Source organism: Emys orbicularis, chromosome 1 (genome assembly GCF_028017835.1).
Source record: "Emys orbicularis isolate rEmyOrb1 chromosome 1, rEmyOrb1.hap1, whole genome shotgun sequence".
Lineage (NCBI taxonomy): Eukaryota > Metazoa > Chordata > Testudines > Emydidae > Emys > Emys orbicularis.
The window spans coordinates 363037026-363057101 of NC_088683.1; the positions used below are offsets into that span (position 1 = coordinate 363037026).

At 42.4% G+C, this 20076-nt stretch overlaps 1 protein-coding gene across 1 annotated transcript in view; it reads left to right on the forward strand.

Annotated features, from left to right (window-relative positions):
* The first annotated feature begins 1001 nt into the window (after positions 1 to 1001).
* The window catches only part of NUMA1 (nuclear mitotic apparatus protein 1), a 64675-nt gene continuing 45600 nt past the window's right edge, over positions 1002 to 20076 (forward strand). Inside the window, exon 1 of the mRNA XM_065408307.1 lies at positions 1002 to 1037. The gene's annotated coding sequence lies outside the window, so the exon portion shown is untranslated. The remainder of the gene's footprint in view (positions 1038 to 20076) is intronic.

A 20076-nucleotide genomic window follows, 5' to 3' on the forward strand; every position in this document is an offset into this window, starting at 1 on the left:
TCTTAGGCTATGTCTATACTACACAGCTTTGAGTGACATGGCTGTGTCGCTACAGCCGTGCAGTGTAGCCATTGTTTGTTGGCTCTCCTGCTGACAAAAAACGTCCACCCCCAATGAGCGGCATTTGCATTGTCTGCAGAAGAGCGCTCCTGCTAAGGTGACCAGACAGCAAATGTGAAAAATCGGGACGGGGGGTGGGGGGTAATAGGAGCCTATATAAGAAAAAGCCCCGAATATCGGGACTGTCCCTATAAAATTGGGACATCTGGTCACACTAGCTCCTGCCGACAACGCGCTGTTCACACTGGCACTTGTCATGGCAAAACTTTTGTCTTTTGGGCGGGGAGGGGGTTCAACACCTCTGAAAGACACAAGTTTTGTCGTTCAGTTGCCAGCGTAGACATAGCGTTAGGCACGGCAGCTGGGAGGGGTCATTCCTAGCTTGGCTAGACGTATGTGCGCTAACTCTGATCGAGCCAAGGGGATTGTATTCAGGTGGCTGGCCTGAGCCGCGGCCTGCACCACTGTGGCCACACTGCTATTTTTAGCATGCTCGCTTGATCAGACTTAGCACGTATACGTCTACGCAGACTGAGAACTAAACCTCCCAGCTGCAGTGTCTGTGGGCGCTTACAGCGTCCGGCACAGCGGGGCACTGACCTCAGTTGTTCTGCACTACAAATAACTTCTCTGTACAATTGTTTTATCTGCTATGTTACAGGTAACACCTCAGGCTGCCGTATAATTGAAAGCCTGCACCTTGTCTAATCAGGCTTGCTGTTTCCTCTGTATAGTCAGCCAGCTCCCCTAGTAGCTTTCATCCATCACAGCAACAGGGGGAGAGATGCACTTTCCTGTTTTTAAAGAAATGTAATAGTAAAAGCCACAGAAATTGGAAGGGCAACTTGGTGGCCAGTTTTGGTTGCTTGTGTCTTTTTAAACAGTTAGAGGCTGATCACACCTTTTCTTTTGTTGCAGTGTTTTTATGGCTGGACCCATCTAAGGGGACTGCATTCCCTTTTGTCTTTCTCTCTAAGGTAAGTCTCCTTTATGTGTCTCCTCTGCTTCGTATTCCCAGTAACTACTTTCACTATTGTGTGTCATGCTTCTCTAGTATAAATATAATCTGTTTGAACGTAAGAATGGCCCTACCGGGTCCATTTAGCCCAGTATCCTGTCTTCCAACAGTGGCCAGTGCCAGGTGCCCCAGAGGGAATGAACAGAAAAAGGTCATCACCAAGTGATCCATCCCCTGTCGCTCATTCCCTGCTTCTGGCAAACAAGTTTGCCAGCAGATGTCGGGGTTTTCCATTAAAGTTATGTTCTGAGGTGGTCGGGATGCTGCAGCTTATCCCCTCGGATAGAAATGGAGTGGGCAGGAGTTGGGTGGGATTTGTAGGCCTGACACTTCTTTATATCATGATATACCTTAAAGCTGTAGTGGTAAGAGGTAAGACTGTCTTTTTCACTGCCATGGCTGTGCTCTGGGATTTAACATCCGATTGTCCATGTGGGGGCTGAGCAGGACTTGAAAAAACATATCCAACATAAAAATACTAACCCAAGGAGTAAATCGGCTAGTCAGGGTGAAGAAGACCCTGCCCTCCACTCCACTGCTCCCAAAGCCACTTGTTCACAGCTCACTCCCCTCCATGAATTCTCTGCCTCCCTTCCCTTGCTGAAAGAGAAACCAATTCTGGGGCCTCGGCTCCTTCTTGGCCAGCCTCTGCTCCCACTCCTCGGACTCCTGTGTGATGCTATAGCTAAGAAGGCAAACATGATCCTTGGGTATGTACGCAGAGGAAGGTCAAGTAAGACTAGGGAGGTGGTATTACCTCTGTATATGGCATTAGTAGGACCATTATTGGATATTGTGTCCATTTCTGATGTCCACAGTTTAAAAAGAATGGTGAAAAATTGGAAAATCTTTAGAAAAGAGCAACAAGAATCGTTCATGGGTCAATCTGCATTGTAGTGTTTAAGAAACTAAATCTATTTCACTTTGTCTTGGATAAGCTAAGAGGTGACTCGATTGTGGTCTACAAATACCTATATAGGGAAGAGGTCGTAGACAGCTCTTTAATCTAGCAGGAAAAGGCATAAAGAGAGCCAACCGTTGGAAAATTGTGACTAGAAATAAGGTGCACATTTTTGACAGTGAGGAAATTAAGGACTGGAGCACCGTGCTGATTTTCAGTAAGTCTTGGAGCACTGGGGACGTTCCAGGAGACTGGAAGAAAGTTTGATGTGCCAATTTTTAAAAAGAGTTAATGGGATGATCTGGGTAATTATAGGCTTGTCAGCCTGACTTCAGTCCTGGGCAAGATAATGGAGCAGCTGAAATGGGACTTGATTAATAAAGAATTAAAATAGGGTAATGTAATTAATGCAAATCAACATGGGTTATGGAAAATAGATTCTGTCAAACCAACTTGCTTTCTTTTGATGAGATTTCAAGTTTGATAAAGGTGTTGACGTAATATACTGTGCCTAGTTCTGGTGCCCGCAATTCAAGAAGGAAGTTGATAAATTGGAAAGGGCTCAGAGAAGAGCCACGGGAATGATTATAGTGATAGACTGAGCTGCCTGAGTCTATTCAACTTAACAAAGAGAAGGTGAAGGGGTGACTTGATTACAGTCCAGTCTGTGACACTGTCTACTCGCAGAAATCCCAGATTCTTTCTTTCTTTGAGTATCTACCTGGGGATTAAATAATGTTTAATAATGGGCTCTTCAGTTTAGCAGAGGAAGGTATAATATGGTCCAATGGCTGGAAGTGGAATCTTGACCAATTCAGACTAGAAATAAGATGCAAATTTTTAACAGTGAGGGTAATTAATTATTGGAACAATTTCTGATGGGTGGTGGTGGATTCTCCATCACCGACAATTTTTAAATCAAGCTTGGATGTTTTACTAAGAGAGAGGCACTAGGAATTGTTGTGGGGAAGTTCTGTGTCCTATGTTATACAAGAGGTCAAACTAGATGATCACAATTATTCTTTCTGGCCTTGGAATCCATATACTTATCTAGGGATTTGATGGATTTTCCACCTCTTGAAGTCTTTAAACCAAGACAGGATCCTGTTCTAAAAGAGATACTTTAATCCAAACAGTAGTTATGGGCTTGATGAAGAAGTAACTGGGAGAGATTCTCTGGACTTTGTTGTGCAGGAGGTCAGAACAGACGGTCATAATGATCCCATCTGGCTTTAAAAATCTGCAAAAATCTACCTCACGCTCTTCTGTAATTTTAACTCCTTCATGCTTTCTTCCCCATGGCTCCTCTCTGCCTCCCTGCACTTTCAACGGCCCGCAGCTTGCACACCCATCCAAAGTTCCCATTTGCCTGCGTGAGTGGGATTTCAAAGTGCTCTGTAAGACTGGGAATGGGCAAAGCAGGAAGAACGAAGCTTTAGCAGAAACATAGGTGTGAAAACAAACTCAAAGTGTTGGAAAAGGAAGGTGTTTGCTCAACGGTGTTTTTTGGCTGGGCTGGAGTTGAGAGAGGAGGTTGCAGTTGTTGGGGAAACAACTGCTTTTCTGAGCATGTGGTCCATAAGAGGAGAGGGGAAATGGGGGCAACTGCACGTGTATCCCCCAATTCTTTGGTCTACCCCAGGAGTGCCCAGTCAGATCTCCGCTCTTTAGCAAGTTACCACAGAGCTCTTTCTAAGTAAGCACGTTTATTCTTAAGGAAAAGCATCACACATTAAAAACAATAAACCGATTTAAACACACACTAAACGTACCAGGAGTCACCCACAAGTCACCCATTTGGATTCCGTTAGGACCTATGGAGTCCTAATAATCCAGTCTTTCCAGCCCTTCTCCAAGTGCTGGAGCCTGCCTTGGATAGAAGGTCTTTTCCGTTTGCTGGATTAGAAGGAAGACCTTGTGTCAGTTCAAACTCACGTTTTATCCCAAAAGCCCTTTCTTTGTTTGAGTCTCTGGAAAACCCAGTTTGCAAACCACACCAAGGGGGTTGTACCTCTTGTGTTGGTCCTCAGGGTACCCAGGACTGAGTTATCTTGTTACCTCTTGCCTCCCCTGAGCAAGAGTCTTACCTATGGTGGCTGGCACTGTGGATTGATTTAAATCACCAAGTAGAAAGCCTTGATTTAGATCATCGGTTGTAATCAACTTTTCCATTTGTACTTCAGTTATTTTCTAAAGAAAGGTTTTATTTTCACGTTGATTTGCAGCTAAACAGAGCCGTCGTACCAGATTTGGTACATCTTTTTTGCTACCTAGTAGGATATGCGATAGCTATCTATATTTAAGCAATTATATAGCTTAATATTTTCAGATTCTTATTAAGTTGTGGACTTTTAGTATGTTAGAAAACCGTGAATGATATATTGCTTCTATACTAGAAAATTCACTTTTTGCTCATGATTTGTGTCACGCTGCACTAGGATGGTAACTGGAATTTAAACACATACACAAGCATATACAATTGATTTTTATTAAACCAAACCACTTTAAATGTTTTGGATACATAAACTTCTCATCAAAACATGTTTCACATTTACAACTGAATGATTTATTAAACAGAGGGATTAACTGTTATCAGTGAATTAAACTGATTATTTCAGCTCAGCAAGTGATCCCCGTGAGTTACATGATGGTATCTCCTGGAGTCAGAGGCCAGGTCCCAACCCCTGTGAGGACTTTGCCGTCTGCTGCACTCACTAGCACAGCCCCTGGGTCTCCCAGAAGATCAAGCTCTTAATTCAGTACATGATCTACTGTGCCATGTTTATAAAGCTTGGCCTCGAAAGTCAAATGTTTTTCCCTCCTCCTTTGGCTAGGAAACTCAAGTTTTGATAGAGGATGGATTCAGCATTTTTATTTAAATGTTTCCAAAGGAGTGGTGTACCCCAATTTACCAGTTTTACCTTAAACCACCACTACAGTATAAAACGCAGCTCTTGTAATGAAACTAAAGAAGGTTTATTTAAGAAAGAGAAATTCCACTAGAAACCAGAGTGATGGAAACAAATGGTTACAATACAAAACAAAATAATAAAATGTGAACTAGGGCCTACACTTATTAATAATTCCCTTTTCTGTCTAATAAAGTAGGTTCTTTTCCCCACCCCAACAAAGTTGTCTGTTGCAGAACTGGCTGGCCTGTGGTGACCAGGGTCCACTCTTTCAAGAAAAACGCCTCTGCTCAACAAATGTCGCCTCAGTGTATGGAAGGAGAGGGTCTTTCTTTGCCTGCCATATACGGAGGCCTGGTCTATGCTAAAAAATTAAATTGGCTTAACTACATCTCTCGGGGGTTCAGAAAAACACACTGAGCAGTATAGTTAAGCCAACCTAACTCACAGCGTAGACAGCACTACATTGATGGAAGACTTCTTCCGTTGACGTACCTACTGCCTCTCCGGGAGTTGGGTTGCCTAAAGCTGACCGGAAAACCCCTTCCATTCATCTACGTAGTGTCTACACTGAAGCCCCAACAGGGGCACAGCTTTAGTCGTGCTGCTGTAGCGTTTCAAGTGTAGACAAGTTATAATGTTCCTTTTTACCTTCAAGTGGTTTTGATTGTTTGTGGTTGTCTTTGATGGTTTTCCATTGACTGTTCTGGGATGAGGCAAGGGCAGGCAATTGAACAATGCATTACAGAATCACCTAGCAAGGGAGGGGTGACAACTCCCTCCCCTTGAATGGGTCATCACCAAGACACATGATTCCCTGGTGACTAACTTCTACTTCAAGGCCATAAGGGCATAATTTTCAATATAGTTACATTATTCCCTACATATTACCTGTACACACATGTCATAAACATACAGTTAAGGGTTAATTCCTCTTTTACCTGTAAAGGGTTAAGAAGCTCACATAACCTAGCTGACACCTGACCGGAAGGACCAATAAGGGGACAAGATACTTTAAAAATCTGGAAGGGAGAAAAAGTCTTTTGTCTGTGCTGTGTGTGTGCTTTTGCCAGAGACAGAGAAAGAAGGAGCCATCCCACTCCTATAGGGTAGTGAGTATTTAGAAAAGGAATGTGTTAGATTACTTTTATTTTCTTGTTTGTGAGCTCTTTTGTAAATAAGAGGGCGTGTAACTTTGGGTTCTTTGTGTAACTTTAAAGTTTTGCCCAGAGGGAAATCCTCTGTGTTTTGAATCTGTCTGTGAGATTATCTTTCATTCTAATCTTACAGAGGTACTCCTTCCACCTTTTTTCTTGAATTAAAATTCTTCTAAGAACCTGATTGATTTTTCATTGTTTTAAGATCCAAGGGTTTGGATCTGTGTTCATCATGACTAAGTGGTGAGGGGATATTTTCAAGCCTTCCCAGGGAAAGGGGTGTAGGAGCTTGGGGAGGATTATTCTCAATCCTGCCCAGGAAAGGGGGGTTGGGGACTTGGGAGATATTTGGGGAAAGGCAGAATTCCAAGTGGCTCTCCCTAAATCTTTGGTTAACTCGCTTGGTGGTGGCAGCGTACTGTTAACCTAAGCTGGTAAAAATAAGCTTAGGGGGTCTTTCATGCTTGTCCCCACATCTGTACTCTAAAGTTCAGAGTGGGGAGGAAACCTTGACATCCATCACAATGATTATGGATATTGATAAGTTACAAGCTTTCAGCAGAGACCTCACAAACTACCTTTGTGGATAAATACCATGCAAGCAGTGTATTAGGTGTAGTGAATTTGTCAGGCCTGAGACAGGAATTGCTTGTAGAGAACAGTGAACCCTTTTCCCAGTTAACATCATTTAGCTTCTGTGTCACACCTCAAAAGAGTTGTTTAGTCTCTGTGACTCGCCTTAATCACCCCCCACTGCTGGTTCCTGGAAGGACTGTGGTAACCCTCCCCCATGGAGTAGAACACAGTCGTACATAAATCATTCATAAATGTAATACAATGGTCCCTCCAAGATGCTGCATTAGGTTGCAATATGTGTCACAGGGGATTTTGTAGAGAAAAGCAGCAGAAGCAGTTAAGCACTGCTCTTGCTAGGAAGGTGAGATCACTGTTCTCCAAGTCAGCATGCACAGAGGCCAGCTGTTAAACCATTATCCCAAACCATATTCCAAACCTGGGGACAGGGCACTTATACTCTCTGCCTGTGTCAGCTCTTAAGGTTTTGCTAACCCCATTTAAGTCCAAATGTAGACAGAGGCCATCTACAAAATAATTGCTACTCTGTTGGGAGAAATGAATCCTAGAATATCAGGGTTGGAAGTGACCTCAGGAGGTATCTAGTCCAACCCCCTGCTCGAAGCAGGACCAATCCCCAACTAAATCATCCCAGCCAGGGCTTTGTCAAGCCTGACCTTAAAAACCTTTAAGGAAGGAATTCCGCCACCTCCCTAGGTAACCCATTCCAGTGCTTCACCACCCTCCTAGTGAAAAAGTTTTTCCTAATATCCAACCTATACCTCCCCCACTGCAACTTGAGACCAATACTCCTTGTTCTGTCATCTGGTACCACTGAGAACAGTCTAGATCCATCCTCTTTGGAACCCCCCCCTTCAGGTAGTTGAAAACAGCTATCAAATCCCCTCTCATTCAAAATGAGGTCTAACACTGTCTGTCCCACTGTCTTCCCACAGAGAAGGGTGACAGACTTGAAGTCGTCATAAGTCGTGCTCCAGCCCCCTAATCATTTTTGTTGCCCTCCGCTGGACTCTTTCCAATTTTTCCACATCCTCCTTGTAGTATGGGGCCCAAAACTGGACACAGTACTCCAGATGAGGCCTCACCAATGTCGAATAGAGGGGAATGATCATGTCCCTCGATCTGCTGGCAATGCCCCTATTTATACAGCCCAAAGTGCCGTTAGCCTTCTTGGCAACAAGGGCACACTGTCGACTCATATCCAGCTTCTCGTCCACTGTAACCCCTAGGTCCTTTTCTGCAGAACTGCTGCCTAGCCATTCGGTCCCTAGTCTGTAGCAGTGCATGGGATTCTTCCGTCCTAAGTGCAGGACTCTGCACTTGTCCTTGTTGAACCTCATCAGGTTTCTTTTTGCCCAATCCTCTAATTTGTCTAGGACCCTCTGTATCCTATCTTTACCCTCCAGCGTCTCTACCACTCCTCCCAGTTTAGTGTCATCTACAAACTTGCTGAGAGTGCAGCCCACGCCATCCTCCAGATCATTAATGAAGATGTTGATCTAGTTATGACATGATTGTAATGTAGGTGGGATCTAACTCAGGTTCTGAACCATAACTAGAGCCATACAACTGTCCAGTTCAGAACAAGCTTAAATAATGGTTCAGTCCTGTGCACTGTGCAAGACCAAACCGTTTGGAGGGATTACCATGCTGTGTGTTTTACTGTAGGAATCAGTGTTGACAGGACCTCAGAGATAACAGGCAAATGTTTATTATTTGTATTACTGTCGCACCTCAGCATCCTAGTTACGAACCAGGACTCCATTGTGCTAGGTGCTGTACAAACAGTCCCTACCCAAAGAGCTTCCAATCTGGTGCGTTTCTGGTGAAGTACCATGATCTTCAGTGGAGAGTTGACCAGTGCTTGCACTTTAAAGCCTAAGTATGTTGATTTAACAGGCCTTTGGGATGATTAGACGTTCTCTTCTCTAAGGGATTTTTGGCTGGAGACGTAATACTCAGTGCTTGTAGTCCTTGTCAGTCCTACAGCCCTTAAGTATTTAATCCTCCCGACACCTCTGTGCGATATCTCTATCTGTGGGGGAGAACAGTGGGACTGGCCTAGTGCTTTAGATTATGAACCTTCAACAGGTGAGACATGCCCTCCAGTTTCTCCTCCTCAGACCCACTACTATCACTTCTCTTCTTGTCTGGAATGAATTTTTCCTGGCAGGGCTGAAATTTGGTAACTAATACCCTGGTGGCTGATGAAAGTATAGGTGGTCTGATCCCTGAGTCTGAGGGAAACTGGCCCCAGTACTGCTTGCTATGTTCTCAGTGGCCTCACGTACTTTTGGGGTGGGGGATGAGACAAAACTGAGCCTTGTGGAACACTGCTCAAGAGTTCCTTGACCCCAGAGACAGCCAAAGATGCCTTGCCTCAGCCTTTGCAAACAGGGAACGTTGAAGACAAGTTGGTGTTTGCAGCGACTGCTAGCATCGAGAAATGGCTTTTCAAAATGAGGTCTAACACTGTCTGTCCCACTGTCTTCCCACAGAGAAGGGTGACAGACTTGAAGAATAATGGCCCCACTTGATTTTTACGATCAGTGCCACCATGGTTCTGGCTTGCAAGCCAGAACGTGCTCCTGGGATCTCTAGAACCTCAGCGACCGAAACAGTCCGATTCTAGTAGAAAACACCTTGTTTGTTCTCCATCGGCTGCAGATCTGCCCCTATAAAGGAGGTCAAAGTAACAGTCCAGAAGTGGTCATCCTAGTGAGCTGATTGTGACATGGTGCTAAAATGTGGAAGCTTCATTCTTCCGTAAGCAGATGAGTGATGGATACTTAGAGATTTGTTCCTTGGGCTGGGATAGGGTCAGGTGCTCTGTATTAAAAATAGTATTAATAAAGGGGCTGACCTGGGATTTCGTGACTTCTAAAATTTTTTGCTTATTTTAAAGTCTGTTCCAAGTCCATTTTAATGCCTGGCGTTTTTAAGACGTGAAGTGCTCCAGAAATGCCAAGACTGGCGTTCTTGTATCCTTGCTCTATTGTGCACCTTAGCCTGTTGTGGGAGGCTGGTGAGAGCTGAGCTGCTGCGGGGGCTATTTTTAGTAACACTCGCTTTTGCTGGTGCGTAAGGAACTCTCCCAATCAGATTTAGGAAACAGATTTAAAGAGACATTGTCAGATGAAAAACAAATTCAGAGGTTGAAAAAAAAACTCATCTACCACGAAAAAAACCCACTGATGTTCTTTCCGTGACAGAAATCTGATTTACTCTTCGATATTGTGTAAGTTTGCTTTTTGCATTGCTCTTGGCTTGGACAAAAAAAATCAACTAGTCAATTTGCTTTTATTCTATTCCTTTTCACTTTCAAATTCTTATACGTTGCCTCAGTGCTGCAATATGTTGTACACACTTTAGGGAAAAATTAAATTGTTGATTAAACTTACCATTGGAATTAAAAGGAGCAATCATGGAAACTACAGTCTTGATCTGTGTAAAACCTTATTCCTGTAGAGCCTACGTTTTGTACCAGATGTGATCTGACCTTTGAAAGAGGATGGGGAGGTGATAAGTAACAGTCAGCATATCAGCAACGGTCAGTCAAGAACAAATCATGTCAAACCAACCTGATAGCTTTCTTTGACAGGGTAATAAGCCTTGTAGATGGGGGAAAGTGGTAGACTTGGTATATCTTGACTTCAGTAAGGCTTTTGATACTGTCTCATGACCTTCTCATAAACAAACTAGGGAAATACAACCTCGATGGAGCTACTGTGAGGTGGGTGCATAACTGATTGGAAAACTATTCCTAGAGAGTAATTATCAATGGTTCAGTCAAGCTGGAAGGGCATATCAAGTGGGGTCCCGCAGGGATCAGTTATGGTTCTGTTCAATATCTTCATCAATGATTTAGATAATAGCATAGAAAGGACACTTAAAGTTTGAGGACCATACCAAGCTGGGAGGGGTTGCGAGTGCTTTAGAGGATAGGATTAAAATTCAAAATTATCTGGACAAACTGGAGAAATGGTCTGAAGTAAATAGGATGAAATTCAATAAGGACTAATGCAATGTACTCCACTTAGGAAGGAACAATCAGTTGCACACATACAAAATGGGAAACGACTGCCTAGGAAGGAGTACTGCGGAAAGGGATCTGGGGGTCATAGTGGATCACAAGTTAAATATGAGTCAACCATGTAACACCGCTGCAAAAAAGCAAACATCATTCTGGGATGTATTAGCAGGAGTGTTGTAAGCAAGACATAAGAAGTAATTCTTCCGCTCTATTCCACATTGGTTAGGACTCAACTGGAGTATTGTGTCCAGTTCTGGGTGCCACATTTCAGGAAAGATGTGGACAAATTGGAGAAAGTCCAGAGAAGAGCAACAAAAATGATTCAAGGTCTAGAAAACATGACCTATGAGGGAAGATTGAAATAACTGGGTTTGTTTAATCTGGAAGAGAGAAGACTGAGGGGGGGACATAAGTTTTCAAGTATGTCAAAGGTTGTTATAAGGAGGAGGGAGAAAAACTGTTTTCCTTAACCTCTGAGGATAGGACAAGAAGCAATGGGCTTAAATTGCAGCAAGGGCAGTTTAGGTTGGACATTAGGGAAAACTTCCTAACTGTCAGGGTTGTTTAGCACTGGAATAAATTGCCTAGGGAGGTTGTGGGAGCTCCATCATTGGAGGTTTTTAAGAGCAAGTTAGACAAACACCTGTCAGGGATGATGTAGACAATACTTAGTCCTGCCCTGAGTGTAGGGGACTAGACTAGATGACCTCTCGAGGTCCATTCTAGTTCTATGATTCTATGATTAAATCTAGGGTCTCCTGACTTTGAGGATCAGGACACTGGACTTATCCATGTGAAAGTGTTTACCTGACAAAGTCCGAGTCCCTTGGAACATGGGTGCTGAATATGATGGCCTATGGATAAAAACATTGGACAAGAGACGGGTTCAATTCCAGGCTTAGCCACTGACTACTTGTGTGACCTTTGTCAAGCCACTTTATATCTCTGTTCCTTAGTTCCATTGCAAGGTAGGGTGTGGAGGATAAATTCAGCAAAGCTTGTGAGGCACTTGGGTTTATAAAAATATGGTAATAAGTGAATATAATGTAACTGGGATATGCTTCATGCAAAAGGTCTCTTGTAAGGTATCATTACAAAGCTTATAATCTACTGAGTGTGATCATCCTATTTGTATAAATGTACCGCTCTTGTATCTGGGACTAGAAATATGAAATATAACTCTCAGGGCCTATTGTAATTATGCAAAGTGTGGGCCATTAATGGTGGTTTGGAATCTTAATGGCTCCCATCAACCAGGACAATTGACTGGGACTCTGTTTGCAGGCAAGCCTTCCTGTGAGTCAGGCTGGGAGGAATGAAGGCTTGGGGTCTTGCAGTGACATGTGATCATGTCACATGAACTGGAATCCATCTTTAACCTGGTGCTTTTCCAGTGAGGGGGGTGGAAACCCGGAGAGAGACAAAGGATTCCCGCCTTATGCAAAAGATATATAAAGGGGTGGAACAGAACAAAGAGAGGAGAGGGGCCATCATGAAGAATCCCCTAGCTACCACCTGAGCTGGAACAAGAGCTGTACCAGGGGAAAGAATTGTGCCCAGGCCTGGAAAGTGTCCAGTCTGAGGAAAAAACTTACTGAAGCATCTCTGAGGGTGAGATTATCTGTATTCAGTTTGATTAGATATAGATTTGCGCATTTTATTTTATTTTGCTTGGTGACTTACTTTGTTCTGCCTGTTACTACTTAATCCTACTTTCTGTATTTAATAAAATCACTTTTTACTTATTAATTAACTCAGAGTATGTATTAATACCTGGGGGAGCAAACAACTGTGCATATCTCTCTATCTGTGTTACAGAGGGCGAACAATTTATGAGTTTACCCTGCATAAGCTTTATACAGGGTAAAAAGGATTTATTTGGGTTTAGACCCCATTGGGAGTTGGGCATCTGAGTGCTAAAGACAAGCACACTTCTGTTAGCTGTTTTCACGTAAACCTGCTGTTTTGGGGCAAGTCAGTCAGACCCTGGGTCTTCGTTGGAGCAGACGGGAGTGTCTGGCTCAGCAAGACAGGGTGCTGGAATCCTGAGCTGGCAGGGAAAATAGGAGCAGAGGTAGTCCTGGCACATCAGTTGGCAGCTCCCAGGGGGGTTTCTGTGATCCAACCCGTCACAGTGGTCACTGAAATACCTAGACGTTGGTAAAATGTCATTGAAAACTTGCTACATTTGTTACCCATCACAGTGACCACACTCTGAAAGGCCATGTCTGTGCTGGGTACCTTTTTTGCACTGGGTCAGCTACACCAATGCAAAGCCGCAGTGCGGATGTGCTGCACTGGGGTCAGAGGGGGCTTACAGTAGTGATTTATTCTCATTGCACCAGTGAAATGTTTAGTAATTTCCCTCATCTGAGGTGACTCTGATCTAACTCATTCACTTGAAAAGTCAAGTGAAAACAGGCACGCTGCTTCTATCACACGCTAAGATGGTCAAGCTAAAGCCCAGGTTAGCATATGTTAAAGTATACACTGCCCAATCTACGCCAGATTTTTCAAAAGTGCCAGAATGTGTTTTAATATCACACCTCTGAAGTCTAAGTCTAGACAAGGCCCAAGTGATGTGAAAACTCAAGTTAGTTAAGGGGACAATGTCGACTTGAAATCTAGTGTATTTTTTAAAATTGAGTTAAAAGGATTTTCTTGATCTGTATATAAAGACCCTTATTAGGGTTGTCGATTAATCACTGTTAACTCACATGATTAACTCAAAAATTAATCGTGATTAATCAGTTTTAATTGCACTGTTAAACAATATGTTTTTCTATATTTTCAAATATATTGATTTCAATTACAACACAATACAAAGTGTACAGTGCTCACTGTATATTATTTATTACAAATATTTGCACAGTAAAAAGGATAAACAAAAGAAACAGTATTTTTCAATTAACTTTATACAAGTACTGTAGTGCAATCTTTTTATCCTGAAAGTGCAACTTACAAATGTAGATTTTTTTTGTTTGTTTGTTACATAACTGCACTCAAAAACAAAACAATGTAAAACTTTAGAGCTTACAAGGCCACTCAGTCCTACTTCTTGTTCAGCCAATTGCTAAGACAAACAAGTTTGTTCCCATTTATGGGAGATAATGCTGCCCGCGTCTTATTTACAATGTTACCAGAAAGTGAGAACAGGCATTCGCATGGCACTTTTGTAGCTGGCATTACAAGGTATTTACGTGCCAGATATGCTAAACAGTCGTATGCCCCTTTATGCTTCGGCCACCATTCCAGAGGACATGTTTCCATGTTGATACTTGTTTAAAAACAAAAAAATAAGTTAATTAAATTTGTGACTGAACTCCTTGGGGAAGAATTGTATATCCCCTGCTCTTTTACACCCGCATTCTGCCATATTTCAGGTTATAGCAGTCTCGGATGATTACCCAGCACATGTTGGTTTTACGAACGCTTTCACTGCAGCTTTGACAAAATGCAAAGAAGGTACCAATGTGAGATTTCTAAAGATAGCTACAGCACTCGACCCAAGGTTTCATGGAGGGAATGGTTTGATGGGATAACGTGATTTTAGTCAATTAGGCAATAACGTGCCATCGCTGGTAAAATGAGGGTCTGGTTGGAGAATCTTGCCTGTATGCTCAGGGTTCTACTGATCGCCATATTTGGGGTCGGGAAGGAATTTTCCTCCAGGGTAGATTGGCAGAGGCCCTGGAGGTTTTTCGCCTTCCTCCGCAGCATAGGGCAGGGGTCGCAAGCTGGAGGATTCTCTGCAACTTGAAGTCTTTAAATCACGATCTGGAGACTTCAACAGCTGAGTTAAGGGAAAGTGGGTGGGTCAGCTTTTGTGGCCTGCATCATGCGGGAGGTCAGACTAGATGACCACAATGGTCCCTTCTGACCTTAAAATCTATGAGTCTATGAGTTTAAGAATCTGAAGTGCCTTCCAAAATCTGAGAGGGACGAGGTATGGAGCATGCTTTCAGAAGTCTTAAAAGAGCAACACTTCAGTGTGGAAACTACAGAACCTGAACCACCAAAAAAGAAAATCAACCTTCTACTGGTGGCATCTAACTCAAGATGATGAAAATGAACGTGCGTCGCTCCGCTCTGCTTTGGATCGTTATCAAGCAGAACCCGTCATTAGCATAGATGCATGTCCCCTGGGATGGTGGTTGAAGCATGAAAGGACATATGAATCTTTAGCACATCTGGCACGTAAATATCTTGAAATGCAGGCTACAACAGTGCCATCCGAATGCCTATTCTCACTTTCAGGTGACGTAAACAAGAAGCAGGCAGCATTATCTCCCATAAATGTAAACAAACTTGTTTGTCTTAGCGACTGGCTGAACAAGAAGTAGGACCGAGTGGCCTTGTAGGCGCTAAAGTTTTACATTGTTTTGTTTTTGAGTGCAGTTATTTAACAACCAAACAAAAATCTACATTTGTAAGTTGCACTTTCACGATTGTTTTATTTTTGAGTGCAGTTTTTTGGACATAATTCTACAGTTGTAAGTTCAACTTTCATGATAAAGGGATTGCACTACAGTACTTGTATTAGGGGAATTGAAAAATACTATTTCTTTTGTTTTTTACAGTGCAAATATTTGTAATCAAATATAAATAAAGTGAGCACTGTACACTTTGTATTCTGTGTTGTAATTGAAATCAATATATTTGAAAATGTAGAAAACATCCAAATATATTGAAATAAACGGTATTCTATTGTTTAACAGTGCGATTAATCACGATTAATTTTTGACAGCCCTACTTATAATACCACTTGCCATCATAATATGCTAGTACCTGTCCATTAGTGCCTGTGCTAACTTCTCTGGTCTCACAACCACACTTATGAATGTTTTTTAAAAATGGGTCTCCCCTTGTGTAAAAGGCTCAAACAGGAGAAACTGAACGTGGGGGAGAGGGGGAAATGAAATGGGCCATATACGAAGTGCTATAATTGGCACAAAATAAATGGAAAAAAGACGGTCTCCAGTCTTTCAATTATAGTTAGGCTTCGCGGAATTCAATTTTTTTTGTAACTTTCATAGATAATATTGATTTTTTTTAAGCATTTTATTTATTTATATCGATATATATTTTCACAGTTGTGGGAAATTAGGGCGTGGAGGGTCCAGAGGATTACTTAATGACTATAGATGATGGGATTCAAAAAGTTAAAGCTTTATAAACCGCTAAAACACAAATTGTCTATCACTTGTCAAAATATACAAAGTAAATATTCTTAAATCAAAACAAAATGGTACCTGTGTAACTTTGAGTGTGATATAATATCTCATTGAAAGGTGACATGGGGCCAGAAAGAGTTAATTAACTCACAGACTGACCTGACCCAGGACCGAATTTTAAAGACTGGTTAGGAAGATATGTAAATGAATAGAGCTTTGAAATGCAAGTCTGCATTGTTAGAGATAGAAGGGTTGATGTTTGCTCAGGTCTTGTGATGTCAGCAAACAAGTCTTGTCTATTACTATAGCTTTGATTCAAAGATCAAAAAAGGAATATTAATATTTAGGAAGACACTTGAGTGAAATAGTATTATTGTCTCTGTCTCTTTGAAGGTTGTGATAACCTGTATCTGAACTGTTTAATGGATAAATTACCCTGTGCTAATTGCCATGAGGTGGCAAAGTTTGCAGATACTCTAAACTGCTCAAGATAGTTAAGACCAAAGCAGACTGTGATGAACTTCAAAAAGATCTCACAAAACTAAGTGATTGGGCAACAAAATGGCAAATGAAATTTAATGTGGATAAATGTAAAGTAATGCACATTTGAAAAAATAACCCCAACTATACATACAATATGATGGGGGCTAATTTAGCTACAACAAATCAGGAAAAAGATCTTGGAGTCATCGTGGATAGTTCTCTGAAGATGTCCATGCAGTGTGCAGAGGCGGTCAAAAAAGCAAACAGGATGTTAGGAATCATTAAAAAGGGGATAGAGAATAAGACGGAGAATATATTATTGCCCTTATATAAATCGATGGTATGCCCCCATCTTGAATACTGCATACAGATGTGGTCTCCTCATCTCAAAAAAGATATACTGGCACTAGAAAAGGTTCAGAGAAGGGCAATTAAAATGATTAGGGGTTTGGAAAGGGTCCCATATGAGGCGAAATTAAAGAGGCTAGGACTTTTCAGCTTGGAAAAGAGGAGACTAAGGGGGGATATTATAGAGGTATATAAAATTGAGTGATGTGGAGAAAGTAGATAAGGAAAAGTTATTTACTTCTTCCCATAATACAAGAACTAGGGGTCACCAAATGAAATTAATAGGCAGCAGGTTTAAAACAAATAAAAGGAAGTTCTTCACACAGCGCACAGTCAACTTGTGGAACTCCTTACCTGAGGAGGTTGTGAAGGCTAGGACTATAACAGCATTTAAAAGAGAACTGGATAAATTCATGGAGGTTAAGTCCATTAATGGCTATTAGCCAGGATGGGTAAGGAATGGTGTTCCTAGCCTCTGTTTGTCAGAGGGTGGAGATGGATGGCAGGAGAGAGATCACTTGATCATTACCTGTTAGGTTCACTCCCTCTGGGGCACCTGGCATTGGCCACTGTCGGTAGACAGGATACTGGGCTAGATGGACCTTTGGCCTGACCCGGTACGGCCGTTCTTATGTTCTTAGGAGAAGGAAAGTTAAGCCTATTGTTTTCTCAGGCCAAAAGGCTGCTGGAAATGTATAAAAACCCTGGGACATGACCCTTCTTCATCTCAATTTTGCTTTGGGTTTCAAGAAGGGGAAACCCTAAGCCATAAGAATTGAGGTCCCCAGTCACTGACTGGAGTCACCCTGAATATGGACATTGGACTATAATCTATGAACTATTTCTAAAAGGACTTTTGGCAAATACAAGCTAATCTCTGCTATGTATCTGAACCTCAAAAATTGAGTTCAAGTCTGTATGTATATTGATCTTTTAACTAACTCTCTCTCAGTTAATAAAAATTGGCTATAAGCGTGTATTTTGGGTAAGATCTAAGTTATAATTGGACCTTGGTGTGTGGCTGATCCTTTGGGATTGGAAGAACCTTTTCTTTTATATGATGAGATAAGATTTTTAGTAATCATCATCATATCTGACGTGTGTCTGGATGGAGGCCTGAAACTGGGCACTTTAAAGGAACTGCGTTGTTTGGACTTCTGAGTAACCAGTGAGGTAATAGAGAAGCTGTTCTGTGCTGGCTTGGTAAATCTAAGTATTGAATATCCACCAGCTTTTGGGGTTTGTCTGTCCTGTTTTGTTTGCAGTTCATCCTAATTGAGTGACCTCAGCTGGCTCCCACGGCCAGCATTGTTACAACCTGTTTTTACTGTTCATTCGTTAGTCTTTTTGTAACAAGCCTAATTCAGAAGTCTAAATGACTGGATTTTGACAAGTAAGAAAAATGCTTCTTGAGAACTTATTAATCTATAATAATAGAAATATACAGATAGGCAAATATTTTTTAGTCAGTTGGGTGTATGGTGAAATAGATCTTTACCGACATTTACCAATAAAAATCTAATCCTTCCAAGCCTAATTATAGTGATATTGGGTGTTATTTGTACCAATAGTAGGCAAAATGCTTTCAGACAAGTGATTCTTTTACTTGTCAAGGGTGAACGGGACTAGAAATAGAGGGTGGAAATGGAGCAGAGGCATTGTTGTTGTTGTAACGGGAGCAGGAATTGGACTTCTGGGTCCTATTCTGAGCTCTAGGCAGAAACAGTCTTTTTTTGTGTTTGTACAACGTCTAGCACAGTGGGGTTCTGGCCTAAGACTAGGGCTCTTAGGTGCTAATAGAAATAATAATGGCTCTACCTGTGTGACCTTGGGCAAGTAACTAACCTGTGCCTTCATTTCCCCATCTGAAAAATGGGAGGATTCTTGCTTCAAGTGTATTTGTAAGGCTTAATTAGGGGCTGTCTGCAAAGCACTTGGAGATGCTCAGAGGTCAGTAAAGCATTGTCCCTGCCCGGACATAGTAAGAACGCTCTGCAGCTTGTATATATTGAATACTTTACAGACGCTAATGAAGTAAACCTCAAACCATCTGCAAAATAGGAAGAAGTGTCCTGATTTCTAGAGCTGAGAGAACAAAGGCTGTGACTTTCCCACTGTCCTACAGTGAATCATTTGCAGAACCAGGAGCCAGAAGCAAGGTCTCGTGTATCTAGTCCTGTGCTCTGACCACAGGTCCACTCCAAGACACAAACTTCTGTTGACAGCTTTGTGTCTATTCAACCAGCCATGCTGGCCCTTCAGTCCCCCTAAAATGTATCAGCAGCCATTAAGCTCAGAGGCAAGTCTAGCTATACTAGACTGAATTTAGAAAGGAAGCTGTATAGATTGACAAGGTCTACAATGCTTATTGTATCCTCCAACGTGCATGCAAGGCTGTAATCTAGCTTCTGGGTGTGCAGCAACTGTGCAGGCTAATGCAGAGGCCATTGTAAACGTAACAACAGCTGTGGTATAGCTTTGGGCATCTGCTCCTGCTTTACTGACAGGGCATGTCCTAGGGCTGAAAGCTCTGCTGGGTTGGCTTCTGTTGCACATCCTGTTGGTATGCATTTGGGAGGGCCCTTTGAATAGCGGTAGGGGGAAACACTCTGACCCTTCCCCTCAAATTCCCCAGTCGTTGCCAGAGCAGGCAGGCAGCTGGAAACCCTCTGGCCACTGCAGGAATGTGTGTAGGTTTCAGCAGCCATATTTCCAAGGGAAGGCTGGGATGTACTCAACCACAACAGAGAGGATCAGTTCAAAGATGTCTGCGTACTTCAGTCAGCAGTAGGGAAAGGGTTAAACACTGACCTGCCCAGGTTGAAGGGCACTTTTCACCCTTCATGAATTTACAGATTTTTTTCCCTCCCGCTAACTTCTTAAACCAGCCATAATTGGGATGTTTATCCTGTTTGGTTTTTTAAATCTGATATCGGCTAGGTCCTTTTTTGAGTCCCTGTGTCATGGAGAGTTAAAACTCTCGCTTCAAAATAGTTCCAGCTCCACGGATTTCGGGTGGAATTGTGCCAGTCCACAACTGCATAAAACCCAGGTGCGCTTAAACAAGGCTTTTCCCGGGCAAACAATCTGAAAAGCCAGGTTAGCTGGATCTGTGTCTGCAAGTCTGAATTGCAGAGTATCCGGGCTCTCAAACACAAACTGAAAATGATTTTAAATTGGCGCTTGGGTCCCCAGCCCCCTTTTTTTGATGATAGTTGTGTTACAGTGGCACAGAGTCGAAGTAATCGTCTCTGTGAGCAGGCTGCCTATTTTTATAATGCCCCATCACTAGCTCCACTCTGGTTCGAAGACCTTTTGGAGCTGAAGGGGGCGGGGGGAGGGGAATTGCTCTTAAATGGCTAAATTGAAAATTACTGTCCATGGATTCGAGGGCCAGAA